Genomic DNA, 16,305 nt, shown 5'->3' with positions numbered 1-16,305 from the left:
GATCGTGCCAGTTGCTGGAGCACGTGGAGAGGCTTGCTGCCAGGGAGCGAGGGCCAATGATGCTGGTGAGCCAAAGCAGATCTTATTAGCATCTTCTTCAGAGCAGGAATTGGTGGTCTGACTGTCCTTGGAGGTAAGCTTCCTAATAGTCATCTTTAAAATTGCTTCTAGCAACAATAGGAAACTTTAAGTTCTTACTTTCTGCAAAAAAATTGGATGTTCTTACTCAATGGATTGGGTTTTGGTTTGTTTGTTTTGATTTTTTTGTTTGTTTGCTTTTGTTGTTTTTCTGTTTTGTTTTGTTTTCTTTATCATCTTTTTATATGACTATTTAACTTAGACCAGAGGAATAAACTCAGTCTGGAAGTTAATGAATTAGGAACCAGCAGGCATGGTATGTGGGTTTTCTTGGGTTTTGTGTATGTGTGGGGTTGTTTGGGTTTTTTTTTTTGTTTTTTGTTTTTTTTTTTTAGGATAGTTTGCAAGGAATTTTGTTCCTTTTTTTATATCAGTTGGGTGCTCTCACCTCTGCTCTCACTGTCTCTGTGCAATAAAAAAGAAAATCAAAGCAGCAGTCTTAGTTCTGTTATGTGATATTTTGTGTAAATGTTTTTGGAAGGACAGCAGTTAATATTTGAAATAATGACACTTCTCTGATCCTGTACAACAGCACTTTTAAAAAAAAAATAAATGATACCAATTCCATGTAGACTCTTAAAAGTCATTGTGGAGACTGAGGAAAAAAAATCTTCCTATAACAGGAGAAAAGCAATAGTAATGTAAAATAACATTAAAATTTCCCCCTCCGGTTTTAAATAATGATAAATATCTTGAGTCAGTCTGTTATTTGGTTAGAGTTGCTTAACTGAAGCTCTTGGCCCTAATTTATTGGCAGTTAAGTTGATTGTATCTTGGTTTAAACAGTACTAGTGGTAGGGGGAACCACCACTCTAGCACAGTCTTTCAGCTGCTTTCACTGTTTTCCCTTGATCTTTCATGTTGTCCTAAGGAAGAAGGTATGGCTTGGCTGGCTGATCAGGGTTTTGGCTTGGAATGATAATGTATTTTAATTTTAATATCGTTACCTACTGCATGCTGTCTTAGGGCCAGGCAGTGTTGAGTAAGGTTTGGTTTGGTTTTGTTTTCCACTTTACTAGTAGCTAGTTCATGTGTGTCTGGTGCATTTGTGCCTCTCTCCTCTGCTCTGCTTTTGGTTAAGTGCTCTCACTGGTCCTTCCTGTGGATAGAAGTGAGCTCAGGGCTCAGGAGCAGACAGAGTGATGTTACTTCTGCTGCTGCGTTTCAGAGAAGTTGTGATCATCCCACAGCTCTTGCCAACTAATGGAAGAGCATTACTGAATACTTACTTCTCTCTTCAAAGTCTTTGAGGCATATGGAGAAGTGAAGAAGTAGGGCATTTCATGCTCTTGTGGTGTATAAACAAAAAACCACTTCAGGTTTGTTATCACTGTTCCCACCCATACTGTTTGAAGACCTCATTTGCTGCTGGTGTAATAGTTTCTCCCATACCTGAACTGTTTGGTAAATCTTTGATACCCGCCTTGTATGACGAGATATACTAGTAGGCATCATATGTGTTAATGTACTGAAATTGATGTTTGTCTAGTCTAGTTTGTGTATTGTCTGTGTGTGAGGCAGGAGTTCATACATGCTAAATACAACAGCAACCGTAATCCCAAATGATTTGGTCATTGGTTTGTGTGTTTTTTTGTTTTGTTTTGTTTTTTTGTTTGTTTGTCTTTTTGTTGTTGTTGTTTGTTTTTTTTAAGTCATTAGCTCCTTTCCTTCTCTTCAGCAAGTATTGGACCATGCCCCTTGGACCCATCTTGTATTTGATCTACTTCAGTGAGCACCTTGCGTGTGCATGGGTGTGAATAGAAAGTACGTGTTTGAGGTGTCTATAGTTTGCATTGCCTTATAGCTGTACCTCTGAGCTTTGTTACTTTACCTGATCAATTCCCTCTTTGACAGCACATGCAGTTCTCGTACACTCTGTACTAGTGGTGGTGGTGGAACAGCCTTCCCTTTCCAAGACAGGTACACAGCAGGTCTAGCTAAGATCTCCCAACCAGTAGCACGATGCATTGTAGGAAGGGGAATGCACTAATTCTTAACTGTTTTCAGTGTCATTGGTTCATGAAGGGTGGGGAGGGCAAGTTGGTGGCCTACATTAAATAAAAGGAGATGGAGCTGTAAAAAGCTCCTGGTGTAATGCGAGCCTTACACAAGGAAGAACTATTTATGGAACCCTGTGATGTTGGCCTCAGGGAACTTCAGGGCAGAAAGGGGCAGTGTTACATGCAGCAGGGTGAGAGCACACTTGTGCCCTCTCGGCTGGGAAGGTCAAACCCAGGCCTTGTCTTACAGTACGCTTCCACTGTCCCTTGGCCTGAGGGAAGAAGAGACTGAGGGACTCCTTTTGAAGGCCAAATCCTAGTGGTGAGAAGTTTTGGTTTGTGGAGAACAGTGGGGTGTTTATTTTTTTTCTTCCCTTCATGAGACTTTTTATTTGTCGTGTTTTGACTTGCATTATTTTTTGAGAAAACATGACTGTCTTGATTGATGACTCAATCTTTGATTTGCTTCAGAGTCTACATAGGGCATTTTGCATCTGAAGAAAGTTTTTTCATGTAAACAAGAAGCTTGAGTGTTCTTTTAAAATAATTTAGTAAAACTTAGCAGACTTAGTAAACCAGAGGTGTTTAGTGGATTTACAAAGTGATGTATAAAACAGGGAAGAACACTTCTGGTGGGACTGGAACACTTCTGGTCCCACTGTCTGGTGGGACATAAAAAGGAGGAATTTGCACAGCCTAAAACCTTCTGAAGTGTTTAACCATCCGTTAGTAGTTAGTAAATGAGAATTAGTAAATTAGTAAATGAGATTACATGACCAGAGCTCTGTAGCTCCAGGCAGATGCTAAGAGTCAAAAGCTTTCTCCATCTCTTGATACCCAGAGGTTCTGTCTAAATTAGCAAATACTTTGGCCAGTAGGGATGGATGAGTAGATCAAAGTTGTTGACACTGAAGCTTCTTATCTTCATTACTGATTTAGGTGGGTTACTTTTAGATGAGAATTAGCTTGGCACCTTGGGCTGAATGTCTTCACTTCCCTGTGCAGTTTGAAGCTTCCTGAAGGGGGGGGTGGGAAATAGGTACATGCCAGATGATCTTGCAGTCATGTAGCCCATGGGGTTATTTGAAGTTTCATGGCCCTCTTTGGCAGCCCATTGCATCTGAAGTACATCGTGGAACAGGGTTTTCAGGTTCTCTTACTCCAAAAGGGAATTGATTTTTCATGTGCAACAAAGTTATTCTGAAAAACCAGCTGGCTCACAGTAGATGGTTTTGCTTCAAAGCTGTGCTACTGCTCTAAACCAAATAGCGTAGTTAAAGTGTGAGAGAATGCATAGCAAAAGGATGACCTAGAATAAAGGGGAGACTTTTAGTCGGAAGCACTAGAAAGATACTTTTTCCCTCTTTTAAGGAAGTATTTCTTTAAATTTGCAGATGTTTGCACTGGTCAAGCTGCCTTTTTAGATTGATTAATTAATAAAAGTATTATGGGAAGCCCAAAATCTCAGCTAGATAAGTAAAAATTGTTCAAAGCTTAATCACAATAGGGTGCAGTGTGTGGCTCTTGGGTAACATGTTATTTGCACAAGTTCCAGATGTTTTGTGGCTACAGTAAATTGCTGTTGCTGCAATCCGAGATGATGATGTGAATAACAATACAAGGTTGCAAATAATGTATTTGTTGACATCGCTGAACTCTGGGTGGGCACATGGCTAAATACCTCCATATCTTTTACTGCTTTTGGGGGTGGAAGAAGGATTACTTTAACTCATTTGTGTCTTTAGATTTAGAGTTAAATTGTCATTAATGCAGAAAAACTTTGTCTCAAATGGCTGTGAAACAGCAACTGGTTTATTTTATTTGCATCTGTATGAAATTTGTGGTGTATGGAACTCATCTCCCTCCCCCACCAAAACACACTGCAAACAGAAGGTGAACTTTTGTTTTTCTTTAATGGGCAGAACCCAGAAATGGCTGACTGATGTGAAGATTTCTTTCCTTACCTCAGACGCCTCAAATCTTGGCTGTTGTCTGCTGTAAATGCATCTGTTAGCTTTGATCTGCTTTGCCTAGGTACTTACAGCTGGATAACTTTTTTTTTTTAAAAGTGGAATGCAGTGCTGGCAAACTACTACTCAGTTTTTGACTTTGCTTCTGTAATCTGGGCTGCCACAGGTACACGGCAACCAGTACCTGGTGTACTTCTTGATCAGGTCTTAGTTAGGCTGCAGTCATAGTCCAAACTATTGTGTAGATGTACAAGTAGATGACAATTGTATCTCTTCACACAGTAATCATGCAAACACTCTATTATAAGTATTTATTGGGTTAGACCAAAATCTGGGTATTGTACAGAGGGAGTGTGTAGGAGCAAGTTTTTGGGCTTATGTCAGTACTCTTATAAAGTGCAAGGTTTGAATGAGTGCCTTTAGCATAGAGCTTACAAATAAGGCAATTTTTTTCAGAGTAAAATGACCTGGTTAAAAACATTTCAGTGATAAATTTAGTGGAGTTGTGCTCTTTCTGCAGTTTTACACTGTAGAATTAAGTTCAAATGTTCCAAAATAAGTATTTCTTCAGACGCAGGTCTGTTTATTGGCCCCAAACTCATTGTATTTAGACTGGTATAAATAGTGCAATACAGCCACTGAGGCAAAAGCTGAATTCTATCATGTTAAGATGAAAAATTATTTAAATTCTGTATGCAGGCTGCTGTTGACATATATAGTAGAAAGAATGAAAAATGTTGAATTTTCATTAAGAGAAGTCATAATCTGACATAAATTGTGTACTTGTTGGAATGTCAGAAGGAGTAAATATGTAACACTGCAATAACAATTTGTATCATCTTGTTATGAGTACTGTATATGCAGGTGAGACTGACTAAAGAATAATATTAATGTTTGTATTTCGTGGGTATAGTAGCTACAATGCCTGTTTCTCTTCATGGCTGTTTTGACAATCTAGTTAATACTGCTCGGATGGAGTTTGCTTTTCTGCAACAGCAAGATTTAGATGAAAGTTTCAAGGAAAAGTGTGCACCCCTGGATTAGGTAGTAATATTGCAGGAGATGCCATGGGAACAGTGCCTCTATAGGTTTGATATGAGTCTGAACTACACTTTTCCACTGTGTGTGTGGAAATCAAGGATATTAAATAATTCTGAAAAGAAGCAGGCATACACATTTATGCCTCCTTTCTTCCCTGCATGATACAAGGTTTTAAGATCAAGGCAAATTCTTTTCCTTAATCCAGAATTTTACTTTCTCATATAGATGTTACATGTGGTTCTCCAGCTGACCAGGCAGACTGACTTGTGGGGATGGTTTTTGTTGCTTGTTCGTTTTTTCAAGCTCTATTTGTTTATCGTTTCCATAAGTGAAACAGGTTGTGTGAAAGAAGAGAGCTAATGACTTTTTGTTTCCAAATGTGTCTCTCTATCTACTTGTTCTTAACAGTGACAGGGCAGAAGCTGTTGGAGTGCAGTTTACCGGAGGGTGAGAACTGGTTCGGTGGTACCTCAGTGGGTAAATGTTAATCTGGGTGAAAGTGGAGAGGTGAAACTCATTCAGCACAAACTTCAAATTCAACTTGCAATGTTACGTTCTGGCCAAAAGTATTTTTGGTGAAGACTGTGTGGGAGATAGTAGTGAATGAGTAAAGGTGATCAGGTATGTCAGATGTTGAATGTCAGTGTGTTATGAGATCTCAGATTCCCAAAACTCACTTGAAAACTTTTACTCACAGATCACACTTGGGTTATCAGTCTAATTTCATTTGGTAGTGTTAAGCTGCTGGCTCCCTGCACTTGCTAAGGCAGGGCGTGGGTAGGAGGGGAGAGGAAGGCAAGAAAAGCTGAGCAGTGCTGTTAGTGCGCTCAGTTACTTACTCAAAGACATGTCCTTGTTCATAACAACAGATTTATCTAATGGTTTCTCAAAACAAACGTGATTCGCAGATGTGTGGCAGCAACTAGGACAAAATGGAGCCCTTTTAATCAGTCGGTCTGTGCATTTCCAGTATATTTTCTTATATATAGCGTAAGCTGTTTCTATCCTTAATGTAGAGAAGATGAGGATTTGCATTTTGATTCTAACTTCCTTTGAACAACTAATTTCTAGTATCAGTACTCTCCCTCTTGTTATTCCTGAAAAGCCGCTTGAAATGGGATCATTTTAAAAATGTGACCCTCATTGTTCTTTTCAGTATGTACTGTGGTAGGACAGGGATAATGGATGCTTTGCAGGGGAACCGTAAGATTTTCTGTTAAAGCACTTGAGTGAAACTTTATCTTCCTGCAGCTACCACAGTAGAATATCATTTGTATGAGAGTATGGTATCATAAATTTATTATTTGATTTAATCTGTTCCTGTAGCTATTAGGATCATTACAAAAAAACATTTTTTGAGCCTTTGAGTGTGAGAACTACATCCAGGTTAAGTGATACCATGTGGAAATATGAATGTATGTAATTGAGGAAAACTTAATGGAATGTCTTTTTGTGTATGAGGATGGTTTTCTCCCAGAGTTAATACTGCCCTTCCGTTCTTCCATTTTCCAGTTGTGGTGCTCCGATTTCAGTGTAAGCACATCCTTGTTGAGATCCTCTGAGAGGGGGAGAGAATTTTGCTTTTGTGTTCTTATGCCTGTGGCAAAGGGGAAAAATAGGTTGAGAAAAGATGTTGGTACAGTGTTACAACTTTGCAAGGTTTCTCTGAAGCTTATTAGAGGAAGGTCTAGAATGTGTAATCTATGTCTTGACAGTTCAGAGACAGGTGCTTGAGTCTTGTGATGAGTTTCTAGAAATACTGTCATGCTTTGGTAAAGCAGTAATGGTATTGATTAGAAATGCCAGAAAATAAGATGCCAAAATCCTCAGTGTAACTTTAATAGCAAAATAAGATTATCTGGACATGTACCTAGAGATGAAAGAGAATCTTTTTCATAGATTCCTCTGGAAAACTGTTGTATTTCTGGTTCTCAATGAAGCACTGAACATAACATGTTCTGTTGCTGCACATGCATATTGAATTGCATCCACACCTTCTGCTTGCAGACCGGTGCATTTGTGTCTTCTTGCTGGCTGTCTTTCTGCTTTTCCTGTGCAGTCCAGGTATTCTTGTGCGGCCTGTTCCTCAGCTGCTGCTTATGCCTTGTAACTATTGCATATCTAGAGGCTTTTTTTCCCTGTCCTTCAAGTGCCTTCCCAAGTCTGATTTTCACCAATCCCACGATTGTATTTTCCCTTCTTAGCAGTAACCAGCATTTGCATCTTTCCTTACATTGCTGACAACCAAAAGCAGTACCATACCACTGATTATTGCAGCGCCTTTCGCCTCTTATCCAAAAGGTTCGATGAAGTTTTCTGGATCAAGGTGCTCTTCTCCATTCTTTCTCTGGTCAGTTTAATCTTGCTGGGGGATCTGTCTTAGAGGGACTTTGTTGCCTGTTTGAGGCTGAAGCACTGGGGAGCAGCAGGAAGTGGACACCCCTTTAATCCAGTGCACCAGTTCTGTTTCCTGTGCATTCTGTAAAGGGAGCAGAGACGCCAGCTGGCAGCTTGGCAGTGAAGGGCTGGGCTGTGCAGGGTGGCCCAGTGGGGAGGCAAGTCTAGCAGGGTTGTAGTTTAAGCTCCTAGTAATTTCTGTATTGTTTGCTATCAGTCAACTTCAAATGTTGATCTTACTAAAGTACCAGTGACATGTGGTGTGCCTGCATGGTGTGGCTCGTGCAGCACACTAGGTTACGTAGAGCTTTTGTTTGGCTGATGTGAGAGCAAGTTAGTTGGTAAATGAGCCAAAGTGGGTGAACTGCGCTTACAAGTTGGGTTAGGCAAAAATATGGATGTTTAATCAGCTATTGGTAAATAAAACTGTACAAGGAATAGCACTTCCCTGCTTGACATGACTGTGCGTGGTGCAAAGACAGGCAGGTGCTCTGTGAAGAGTGTTTGGGTTTTAGTATTTGCTGAATTTGTCAGGTTAAACTGCTGTTCAAGGAAAAGAAAATTATCTATTCTGATTTGTGCTGTTTGGAATGGCCTGAATTGAACGCTTGTTCCTTTTGTGTTTTTCAGACTTCTTGAAGCCAAGTCTAGCAAAGAAAGAGAGTCCTGTTTCTGCCAGCCAGACCCAGTCTCCAGTGCTGGTCCCCCTGATGGCAGTTTGTACAGCCCTGTGAAACCTGCCAAGCTGGACGCCACAGCTTTGCACGACTGCACTTTGGCCGCCACTGTGCCTCCTTCGGAGCTGTCGAATCATGCAGTCCTAGCCTGTGACACAGGCATTCATGAAGAGCACTATGTAAGTGAAGCAGTGGAAGATGATGTGCCAGACTGCAGAGAGTACAGAGATGCCTGCACTATCACCGGTAAGCAGCCAATTCTTTTATCTTGGGAAGGATGTGGAGCTATATAGTTACGCTTCTGTTCTTAAGCTGTTGGTGAGGTATGTGGCTCATGGACAGTGCTATGTTCTGCACATTTTTCTTGTTTAAGAGGAGGTTTTGCAAGCACCTGAGTTTTTTCAGTGAAAGCACTTTGTGAGGTTTAAGGCTCTTGCAAACAGTCTAGACCACTGACAGCTATGAAACTAGGCCACAATACTTATGTGCCTGGGAAGGTGAACCATCTGAAGCTTGTTTGGAAAGACCAACCAACTGAAATTCAGGGATGAGGGGAAGAAAATACTTCAGCTTAAAAATATGGAGTGGTTGTCCTAGTGTTCAACATAATTTAGATTTTTATCTTGATACAAGTCTTGCTTTGTCGGAGAAGGGGTGGGGAGAAATAGTATCTAACATCATATTTTGACTGTACATCTTTTTGCTTTTCAAAACCATTCAATTTTTTTCACATTAATTCTGGAACTATAAAAGTTAATGTATAATGAACAGCTGCTTCTGCATGCTTGTATGAACAGTTAAATGCCTTTTTATCATAAATTCATATGAATAAATGGAATATGTGTTTAAGTATGGTATTTTAAATAGAATTAGGTTCTTACTGATGTGGTCTGCTGACCCAATTTTTTTGTGTTTGAATAATCACTGTAACTCAGTTTAGTCATGGATATGGCCACGAAATGACAGGCAGTTTCCATTCCAAATGCATGGTTTGTTGGCTGAGCTGTGAGGCTTCTTTTAGCTTAAAGTGACCTTGTCAGTTCCAAGGTCTTTTGGGAATGTTTGACTAGTCAGCTGAGTTTTTGGGAGGGAGAAATGAGAGGGCTGAGAAAAAAGAACTAAGTCTGGAGCCATGCTAATTGGCTGTCAGATACCTTTATCCTGAGTTACTTCCAGCCATTTCTAGAATTGTCTGTAGGTCAGAGAACTAGTTAATGGTGACCATCAACAGATACTTTTGCAGTATGCCTTAATTAACTCAGGCCAACTTCAGTATAGTTACTAGGGGTTGATATTCTGAAAAAAAGAAAATAGAAAGAAAGGGAGAGATTCTCTGCAAGTCCATCCTGATTCCCTTGAGAAGACAAGCAGCAGGATTAACACTGAAGTCACTTTCAGTCAGGTATGCTTCCACATAAAATAAATGTTTTGTTAACAGAAATTTATTTCCTATCCCTCCTCCCTTGTATTCATAGGTTTAGAGCTCTCTTAACTGATGAGTTTATAAACAGGCCACTCTCTTGACTGCTATATAGATACTTGCTTGGTAGGTAGACTAGAAACTGTACACATTGCATAGATGCTTTCCTGGTAGCATAACTGTTTTCCAGGCCCCTTGTAGGAGGATCTTTCTTGTAAGTTGTTCTGTTGGCTGCGTCCTGTATCCCCTCCCCTGTTAACAGGAAGATGTGGACTTTGGTTTTCTGTCTGACTACAAACCCAGATAACCAACTTCCTCCATGAATCAAGATGCCTTCTTGATTATGGTTCACTGACAGGCAGGACAAACTCTTTTGTAATTTTTTTGTTAAATGGAGATCAGTGCATGTCTTCCTACCTCAGATTCTTTCAAACCTGATGTAGTTTTTGAATATCTTTCTTCTTGCTTAGTTGTCAGTCAGGTGTGGTTTACTGATTGATCCTATAATGCTTTTTTTTTTTTTTTTTTTAATGGATTAACCGCAGCTGTTCTGCACCAGCAAATTTGTACTGTTTGTGACCTGGTAAGACTTGCAGTACAAATAGTGGTGACTTTTTAGTTTTGTTGTTTACTTTCGGTTTTGTGGGGTTTTTTTGTTTTTTTGGTTTTTTTTTTTGTTTAATGGATTTCTCTGAGTTTCAGCTCTTTGCTGTGCTTCTAAAAGGTGTCAAAGGGCATAGACTGGGAGCTAGTAGTTGGTCTCATGCTTCCCCTGTTAAATCTCTATTTTGTCAGTAGTACATGCTCTTATGCAGCATATACCCTTGAAATGAGCAGAAAGAGAAATACTTGCAGAAGGATTGCCAGAGGCTTTAATAGGAAAACTTTCTGTAGGTTTGACTCACAGGTTAGCACTGTTTACACTTTTAAACTGTTTAGTGGGAAATAAATTGCACATATTATCTGCATATACCATAATTTTTCTTCTGATGTGAAACCTTGACTCATCCTAGAGCAGACATGTTCAAATTCAGCAATCAGGATAATCTATTTTCTTTTAGTCTAAGACTTAATGCTTAGAGCCCGTTGTAAAAGTCATCTACAAAAATTCTTGTAAATAAAGGCTTGAACGCAGTTAAACTGGGAAACTGAGTCAGTGCTGTGTGGTGATGCTTTCTGAAACGTGACCAGCTAAGGGTAATGTAATTGGAGTTGACTCTGATACAGTTTAAGCCTAAGAGCAAATGATATGATGTGCATATTTTGCTATTTAACATTTCAAGAAGGCCACTGGTGCTCAAAGAATTTTAAATTCTTGCTGCTGCCGTTGTTTTGTTTTTTTTTTTTTGTTTTGTTTTTTTTTTTTTCATCCCTTATTTTGTTTGCTGGCATTAAAGAGGCACTTTGGCATTCTCTGTCAGCAGCACGATCTTTCCTGTCGGGAGCCTACGAACAGATGTAATGTAGCTGAGAGTGCACTGTACGTTCTGATTGGGCTAAGCGTGTTTTCTTGGATACAGGGTTGCCTTAAACATTTCCTGTCCCCAAACCACCTTAGAATTGTGCTTGTGCAGATTTCTGGGGGAGTCCCACTGGAGGTATTTTAGGCAACTGGTCTGGACAGAATCTGTGCTCTGCTTTTGTGGCAGAAGGGAGGTGAGGATTACTTTTTAGCTAGGTCACACCTCTGATCTCTTCTGCCCTGTGGCCCAAAAGCAGTGTTGGCATAACTGAGGGAATGAGCACTGCGTGGGTGGGCCTGGGTGACAAAAAATAGTGAGGTGAAAAGTTTCCTTAAGCCACTGTTATCTCTGAGTGTGAGAAAGCACTCTAGAAGGCTTCTTTCCCACTGAATTTGATAGTAAAGCAATCCAAAACTCATAGTTGATAAAACTGAAGTGTTATGCAAGTAGATGCTTTTGAATCTGTGCTGATTTGAGCATAGCAGGACAAATGAAATAGGACAATTGAGCTGTTTTTAAAAAAATGTTGTTTGTAAATGTTTTAAGAGTTATTAAAAAAAGTTACTGGTAGAGCACATTTTCTAAACACTAATAGTATTAAACCTGTAAATGGATTCAGTAGCTGCCGTAGTAGATTGCTTTTGGTAATTATTCCTTCATTTTGTTTTATGTTAGCAAGATTTAAAAGAAAAGTTCGATGTAGCCTGATTTACTGAGTTTCTACTGCTGTTGCTCGTGGAGCTCCCACAGGTAAATGCAGAAGGAGACTCAAGTCCTAAGGTTGGTGGACAGTGGGGCAGCAGTGTATGACATGGAAATGGCACACTGCTACTACATGTGTGAGGCACCTGTCTTCTCCCAGTTGTTTGGTTTTTTTGTTTTTTTTTTTTTTTTCCTTTGAACTTAACTTTTTCTTCCTGGTACCATTCATCTGAAAGGGTAACGGTAGGAATACGGATGTAGCACCATCTAGTGTTCCTTTTGCCAGGAAGGGAATTGAGGTGCTTTTAAAGGTGTGTGTCCTGTAGTTGCAGTGCAGACCTGGGTAGTTCCAGTCAGGTGTTGCTGGGAACAGCAGCTGGGGTTGGAGGCTGCCTCCTCTGTTGAGCACACCCCATCCCGTTTGTTGTGAAGCAGGAAGGGCTGTAATCTTGACGGGATAAAGCAGAGTACCATCAGGTTACTCAGTCCGACTTCTGTGAATTTTAAAAGCCATTTAATCTGACTGCCTTTCTTCCTTATCCATCAGCTGCTGTCAGACAAATCCTGTCCTTCTGGAAGTGGAGAGTACACTGTGGATGGAAGTCTGAATACCTCTGGAATATACATTTATCCTTGTGACAGATGTCTGGCTGCCCGAATGTTTCTGTGGGTTTTCTGGTTTTGGGGTTATTTTAAATTATTATTATTATTTTTTATTTGTTTCTCTTAAAATATGCATAACACAGTGTCATTAGCCATCTTCAGTAAGTTAACTTCCAGTTAACTGGAATTAACTGGAATTTCTCATGTCTGAAGACTTGCTGTTTGCAATGATTTTGGCATAATATACTTCAAGAGCTAACTGCTTAGTATGCCATGTAGGTTTCCTTCATCCTTCTCTGAAAAAGGAGAGAATGAATGGACTGTGATTTAAATTGCCTAGCTCCATTAGTTTGCACAATTCATTTGTTCATTATACTAATTACCCTTTCCAAATGCATGTAGGGATGTGTTCTCTGGCTGTCATGTTCTGGGCAATTTCCTGAGGGCTCTTAGGAAATTCTGTGTGGTGTTAACCTGTTCTGTGTCTTATTTTCTTTGCAATTAACACAAGCAGAATTTTTTTATTTTTTATTTTTAAATGAAGTTACATCACTGGATGGGTCAAACCATGAAATCAATTTTCTCTTGACTGGGAGGTATACTCTGAGAGGAGTTGGTGGTATTTGACCTTGCAGGTAGAGTAACTTTTACTTTACTGCACTGACTGCAATGATGGATAGTCATAACATCCAGAGAAACCCATTTTTCTTTTGCTCTCAAGCCTCACGCAATCTCCTAGCAACAGACATTTGGATGCAGAAAGTTTTCTGTGGATTTGCATCCTGCTTCTATCCTTATTCAGGCTTTAATTATGTTCTCATATGAAACACAGCTTCTGTTCTCTTCTGCCACATTACCACTCTTCTTAGCAACGTCAGCCAATTTTGATGACAGACTGATCCTACAGATAACCAGTGTAATTCTGACCATTTTTTTCAATAGTCACTTCATGTTAAAAGGCATGCCTAGGGTCTACGGAATTTCCATTCCGGTGCCTTCCCCCCATCCCGCCCCACATGGTCCATGTGTGTGTTTGAAATTCTGAATTTCTATTCCTTCTGTTCCAAGTCTGTCGAAGCATGACTGGCCAAAGATAACTCCTTAAAGATTTTGGCAATACAGATTGTTATTAGAACACTTTACTCTTGTGTAGCACATGGGAAAAACAGTCTGGCCAGACCTTGAGTGCTTCCTATTCTGAGGCTCTTGAACAGGGCGCTCTGGTTGTGTTTGGTATCAGGCTATTTGTATTTGGTTGTCCTCCAAGCATTAAATGGTTACAAAAGTATTGGTAAAATGATCACAATTTTGAAATGCTTCCCTCTATTTGAACCTCTCCGAGTTCCGTTGTGGTTATCTTTCTCTACACAGCATAAACTTGCTCTAGCATTTTCTTCTTTATCAGTACCTGTTTTGGGGTACTTCCATGTTTTTCTCAGTTTTGTTAGTATAGTTGGTGGAGCTGGAACTGGAATAAAGAACGTAAGAAATGCTCTCCTGGGTCAGACAAGCTGGCTCAGGACTGTGTTTCTGACTCCGGCAGCAGCAGATGCTGGGTATGGAGGGCACGTGCTCAGCCACTCAGTGGGCTGTTCTCAGCATAGCTACCCCCATCATGCAGAACTGTTGTGCTAGGGATAAAGAGAGTACGTCTCTGCCTAGCTCTTTTAGTGTCTGTTTAGAGTTGGATGCTATCAGTGACTTTGTCTAAAACCTTTCTGATCTGCTGATTGTGTTACCATGAAAGTTCATGGTTTTTACTCGCTGTGTGCAGTGGTACTTAAACCAAACTCCCACTGGTTTCTGTCAGTATTTGTCCTAGTTATGGAGGATTTGGTGAATATCAGTTCTTCATTCCCCATCTTCATGGTTTTGAAAAACCTCCATCATTTTCACACCCTTACCTGCTCCTTGCCCAGCTTAGTCTCTCCTTTAAATAAAACTTGAGAATGTGAGTTCTTACCTCAATCCATTTACTTTGCTGTTGTTGTCACCAGTCTGATCCTGTAAGCTTGATCTGGTTTTGATTTCTTCTCCCTCTTCTGTCCTGTCACTTCTTATAAGCAGATATTGCTAAATTCTGAGCACTCTCTGTTTCTTTAAAGCGTGCCAGAAATGCTTGTCCTGTTAACATGAGATAGCTCCCTCAGCATGACTGAAACTATGAGTCTGACTTTAGTTCTGCCTAGCATTCTCTTATCAAAATGATCTTACTCTCTATGCCTGCTGCATCATTGCCTCTGAATTTTCTGGCTGGCTTTTGGTGGATTCTCAGTCAAATCCACACAGCAACTGCTTTTTTCTTCTCTTTTCTTTCCCCTCTGCTTCCCATCAGTTGTTCTTCTCCAGCTCTTACACTTTGCCAATAACTTAGTGTTTTTCCTGATTCCTCTTCTGTGACAGGTTGTTATGCTACCTCTTAGCCTGTATCCCAGGCATACCTTTTTTTCTTCTAAGGATTATCTTTTTGTGATATTTTTTTTTTTCTTGGGGGTGGGGGGGAGGTTTACTTGTTTGTTTTTCCCCCAAGCAGAACTCCGCTGCTACTGCTATGCTCCTTATACAGGCTCTTTCTTACACTCCTCTTCCTAGTATAATACCTGGTTTTTATTATAAACTGTCAATTCCAGAGTCACTGTGAAAGAAACTGCAGGATTCTAGTGTGACACTTTTTAGATCTGTTTATAAATTTTCCTTGTTTTGGGAAGCACTTGTCATTACTAAATGTGTACTTTTTTCGGGGTAGGGACATGCAAGAGCAGTAAGTGTTCATCAGTGTTCTGGATTGGTTCTTCAGGGAAAGAACTCTGGAAGCCATGTGCCTGGTAGATTTTTTTGGCGTGTCTTTTTGTTTTGTGTTTTCTGTTTTCCTGTTGTGGTCCTATTGAATAGTACTGGAAGTTTCAAAAGCTATGTTTGCCTATTAGTGTATTTAAATATGTGGAAATACTTTTATTTCATAATTTATCTCCATAACATACTGAGTGCAGCTTTACTTTTTTCCCTCAGTGGGTATGTGTCCATCATGAAACAACACATTTTCCATTTAAAGTCAACATCTGTAAAGAGCAAGCTACATAATAATTAATTCCTATGTTTTGCTTGTGATTCTAAAGCTTCGCTGACAGCCATTGTTTAGGGGCTGGCACATTTTGTAGCTGGGCTGAACAACAAGCAAAAGCAGAACAATTGCTTTTCAGGGTTTTTCGTACTCAGTGATTTATCAATGGGTTTGAGACATTCTCAGTCTGTCTTGGCAGCTGGAAGATCCTAATGGTTAATGAATGTGTTTATTCTTACTGCTGCTGAACAGTGCGTTGCCAGCATGCATTTGATACATGAATAGCTTTTGTTCTTGCTCTAATAGAATAGCATTGGTGGTGGAGTTTCCTTTTATTTTCTGTTTAATGTAAAAATAAAAACATGAGTATGACTGCATTTATCTACAGGGAGAAACGTTTCCCTACGGATGCAAAGTTAACTTAAATTTATGGCATAATATACAGTAGGGACCTGATATTTTAATGGTCTCTCATCACCAGGATCTGTCTCACCTTTTATACTCACCAGGAAAGTGTGGGTAGGATGAAAACAAAGCAGGGAGACTTTAACCTAGTAACCAATGACATTCATCACATTGGACCCCCACTCTCCAGCAGTTTTGTCTTTGTTAGTTTTGACATTCTCAACTTTATCCAAATCTTTATTTGGTATGTTTGGATAAGCCAAGTTTTCTCCCAGCTTACTCCTTCAATGTGCTTTCAGTTGCCAAATTTAAGTAGAATTTCCTACCAAGGAAGGTAATGTGCTGGAAATATTAGTGCTTTATGCACCCAAAATACAGATGTAGGCTGAGCCTGGTGACCCATATGGGAAGACAGTCCTGTGGCTTGT

The 16,305-nt window shown here is 39.9% G+C and overlaps 1 protein-coding gene and 1 non-coding gene across 4 annotated transcripts in view; both read left to right on the top strand.

Moving 5' to 3' along the window:
• TRAK1 (trafficking kinesin protein 1) overlaps positions 1-16,305 on the top strand; it is a 131,614-nt gene that overhangs the window by 38,509 nt on the left and 76,800 nt on the right. For 2 of the 3 annotated variants that reach the window (XM_032991192.2, XM_032991189.2), the window contains one exon: positions 8,177-8,469. The gene's annotated coding sequence lies outside the window, so the exon portion shown is untranslated. Of the gene's footprint in view, positions 1-8,176; positions 8,470-12,456; positions 12,475-16,305 lie in introns of those variants that run through there. The other variant, XM_032991198.2, reaches the window with a different exon arrangement.
• Positions 4,213-4,336, top strand: LOC116961184. The gene has a single exon (XR_004406869.1). It is a non-coding gene; the product is annotated as a small nucleolar RNA SNORA5 (small nucleolar RNA).

This window comes from Tyto alba, unplaced genomic scaffold, assembly GCF_018691265.1.
Source record: "Tyto alba isolate M040663 unplaced genomic scaffold, T.alba_DEE_v4.0 Super-Scaffold_46, whole genome shotgun sequence".
Lineage (NCBI taxonomy): Eukaryota > Metazoa > Chordata > Aves > Strigiformes > Tytonidae > Tyto > Tyto alba.
This window is presented reverse-complemented; position numbering and strand designations above follow the sequence as displayed.